Below are 4,119 nucleotides of genomic sequence, written 5' to 3'. Positions count from 1 at the left end.
CAGTAGTTTGTTCGAATATAAAAGAGAGAAAAATAGGTATTCAGTTTGTGATACTGAAGTCGATGATGCGTGACGAGTCTTGTGTGCTCTCCACTCTCTGCAAAGCTAAAACAAGGCATAGGTGTTGCATGAGCCAGATGCAGTTAATGATAATGGCCCTCTTTTCAGCATTCTACCCCCTTTTTGGCAATTAGGTCACTCAAGACAAGTATGGCTTCCTCAACAAGCCAAAAGGAGCCCGTTGGCTCCAAGAGAGCCACACCAGACCCACCACCATACGAGGAGTTCCGTTTGCTCACTGGGAGGGGTCCTTGCTTGGCCCAACCAGGCACCACATCCACTCTTAGTGCGAAGCGCACTTTCCCTGCCAGTTGTAAAGAACACAAATAATATCTTAAAAGACATCAGAGACGAACATCACTAGGATGCCATGCTCTTTGATCAAATTAACACCCAGAGTTGTCATGCTACTCACCACTGTGCAACCGCTTACTCGAGCTTTATTTTGAATATGCTTGCCCTCATCCAGGTCTGAAAGCTCCAAAACTTCACTGCATTTTTTCTCAAGGATCTTCAGGAGACTAGCAGTAACCACCGGGGAGGATTGCCTCCACACACATTTTTACCAAGCCTGTCACATCTATGAGGTAGCCGAAATTGGTGCTTCTTCAGGCCCAAATGCAACCCTTTCCCCTGTTTCTACATCATAACCAAGCATTTGTGCAGAATTCAGCACCATGCCAACTTGTTCACATTCATCTCTGTTGTCAAGAAGCCTCTTCTTTCCCTTGTTTTCCTAGATCATAGCCAAGCATGCCAAGCATCTGTGGAGAATCCAGCACCGTGTCAGCTTGTTCACACTCATCTTTTTTGTCATCAAAAAGCCTCTTCTTTGCCCCATGCTTTAGGTATTGAAGAGATAACTTGCTTAATTTGTGCGTTCTGGATCTATGCTTCTGATGGCACGTACTTTTGGCTGGAAACCGAAGAGGATGATAGCGGTAGGATATTGTGAGGACCAAAAGAATGAGAGGCTCTCTCCTTTTATTGTCACCTTTGGTGATAAGATGGAAAATTCTCGCAAACACAAAAGGGTCTGCCGAGCTCTGGGGCCATAACAGGAGAGAAAACCATGATGAACTTGTTGACTCCCAGTTTTCCTACCATGGAATCCACTCAACCTTAACGAACCCCTTTCATCATCATAATGATACAATCAATTCTGACCCCTCGATATTGTACACGAGGAGGGAATCGTTGTTTTTATTTTTATTTTTATTTTTTTGTTGAATTCTCTGATTCCTTTCCTTGACCTTTTAGAGGTGGCATACCCTATCTGCTCTAAGCCTTGTAGGTCAGTCCTTCCTCATTTTTGTGATGCTCCTGATGAAGAACCCCTTCCCCCTTTCGATCCTCTGCAGTTGAGGCGGGCCATGATCTACACTCTTGGCCACTGTGTACCTCCATCCTCGGCTTCTCAAATTTGGCACCTGGTGCTCCTTCTATAGCACATGGGTCCTTTCTCCACCAAATTCTCCGAATGTTGCTATACACGTAGCTCCAACATGCCCAAGAGTATCAAGAGTATACTGGTCGACCTTGACAAAGATAGCAACTCTGTTCGTGAGTGTCGACCTTGATAAAGATAGCAACTATGTTCGTGAGCGTGTACTTGAGTTCAATTAAGGGGTGTCATAGAAAGAACGGGTTCGGTATCACGATCAATTCCTTTCTCAAACCCGGTCGCAGCTGCACGAGCCCTTCCCGCGTGCCATAGGTGAGCCATGAAGAAAAAGAACCCTAGAACGAAATGAGAAGTTGCCAACAAACTCCGAGGAGATACATAGTTCATGGCATTGATCTCGGTAGCTACTCCACCCACGGAGTTGAGAGAGCCAAGGGTCCATGAGTCATATACTCCGCGGATCGTTGCTCCTGACACAGTTGTATATCCCTCTTTAGCTTGCTCAAATCTAAACCATTAGGACCCCTTAAGGGTTCCAACCAAGGAGCGCGAAGGTCCCAAAAAACGCATGGTTTCGCCTCCAAATATGATTTCTCCCATAGGGGAATGCATTAGATATTTACCCAAACCAATGGGTCCCTGAGCGGAACCTATGTTAGCACCGAGACGTTGGTCCCTGACAAGAAAGGTAAAAGCTTGAGCTTGAGAAGCTTCTGGGCCAGTGGGACCATAGAATTTGCTAGAATATGCTGTGTTGTTGAACCAGACGAAGCAACAAGCGGTGAAACCAAAGATGGCAAGAGCTCCTAAATTGAAAAGAAGCGTCATCATCTCCATCATCTAAACCATCTATAGATGAATCTCCCCGGGTAGGATTTGAACCTACGACCAATCGGTTAACAGCCGCGATCGCTCTACCGCTGAGCTACCGAGGAAAATGGTAGGAAATTTAGTCTCATACACATTTAATGACCCTTGTTCTTTGAGCCACCTCTGAATCTGCAAGACGTTAATCTTCCTCTGACATTTCGTAAACTTCGCGTACACCCTAACTCCTATTATAGGAAGAAGCGGCAGCGATAGCAATCCTATTTGAATAGAGCCGCAGAACCATGGGGGGGGCTGGTGTCGTCGATCTTGGCCATGATTGATTGCCCACCCCCCATGATCGGTATCGATCAATCACCAATCCAAAGTTTCTATTCCCCCCCTTCCAAGAAGCATAGTAGAATAGCCACAGGATTCTTTTACCTCATAGAAGTAGAAGGAATATCTTTCAATAGTAATAGGGAGAATAAAGAAAAGAAAAAGAAAAGAGATAGAGATGGGGAAGATGAGTAGTCGGAAGAAAAGACTCCTTATGATACGTAGATAAAATAAGTACTTGCAAATGGTAAAAAAGGTGGGTTGAATGTTGGTGCTGCTCTCTTATTCCACCCGAAGGATTTGAATTAGCTCCTTCCGATCGCATTCCAATTGAAATGAAGGAAAAGCTAGGAAAACTCTCATTCCAGAGCTATCGCCCTGACAAAAAGAATATAATTGAGAGGGCCACTGTAGTTCGGAAAGCATGGGGACATCCAATTCAAGGCCAAAGGTGCCAGGTGACAGCAATGATGACATGACGATAGAACGTGCAGCTTCTTCTTCTACATGAACTTCTCCCGACTCTGCTGAGAAGAAGGCTCTAGCAACAATGAAGCCTACTAGCATTGGTCTCGAGACAGTGAGATAGAGAGAGAGAGACACACAGTGCTCACATAACCTCGTCCGTAGTGTAATTTTCTCAACCTAAATTTAGAAATCTTGGTTGGAATTCGACGCTGCCTTCAATTTTAAGGGTTGAAATTGTACATTTTAGTTATAAACCCTGGTATTTATAAGATTTTTAGTGATTTTTGAGTATAAATCTTGGTTAAGCCTAAGCATTGCCTTTAATTTTAAAGGTTGAAAAAAATATTTTTTCGAGGAAAGAGAAAACAGAAAGCTAGAGTGAGAAGAAGTACATGACTAAAATGATGTGATTGTATTAGTAATATTTTTCCAAAGAAAGTACAAGACCCTTATAGGCCAAAAAGTTCCTCTCCTGATGAGATCATTGCTTATATCACATCACACACAAATATCTCATCATTGCTTATATCACATCACACACAAATATCTAGATATTATTGTGACCCCTCTGAGAGGTAGTTCACACATAGGTAAAAGCCTTGATTCCCAACACTCATCAGTGCAAAGCAAAGAATCACAGCTTCATGCATAAAGCTAAGATCCAGGTGTTACTTTTTCATTCCCTCTGTGAACAATTTTGTAAACGTTTCAGAGTAACATCCAGAGTCTGCTCATCTATACTAGCAAAACAAAGCCAGAACCAACCAAATTTCTGGGGGTACCTGCATACGTGGCACGTCGTGGGCCCAGTCACCCGATCAATGGCCGGTGAGACGGGCTCATTTGTAGACATATGTCCCTAAGATGTTATGGACAAGTGTGTATATCACGAGTGTGCATGCGGCATAGTGGATAGGAGCTTCACCTCCCTCGGCAGGGACCTGGGTTTGGTGACGGGCCCATTTGTAGACATATGCCCATAAGATGTTACGGACAAGTGTGTATATCACGAGTTTGCGCGCGGCATAGTGGATAGGAGC

At 44.1% G+C, this 4,119-nt stretch overlaps 1 non-coding gene across 1 annotated transcript; it reads right to left on the bottom strand.

Moving 5' to 3' along the window:
- Positions 1 to 2,326: 2,326 nt before the first annotated feature.
- On the bottom strand, positions 2,327 to 2,400 carry TRNAN-GUU (transfer RNA asparagine (anticodon GUU)). Its single transcript has one exon. It is a non-coding gene; the product is annotated as a tRNA-Asn (tRNA).
- Between the last annotated feature and the right edge of the window lie 1,719 nt (positions 2,401 to 4,119).

This window comes from Cibotium barometz, chromosome 24, assembly GCF_041138505.1.
Source record: "Cibotium barometz isolate CiBa-2024 chromosome 24, ASM4113850v1, whole genome shotgun sequence".
In the NCBI taxonomy this organism is placed as follows: domain Eukaryota; kingdom Viridiplantae; phylum Streptophyta; class Polypodiopsida; order Cyatheales; family Cibotiaceae; genus Cibotium; species Cibotium barometz.
This window is presented reverse-complemented; position numbering and strand designations above follow the sequence as displayed.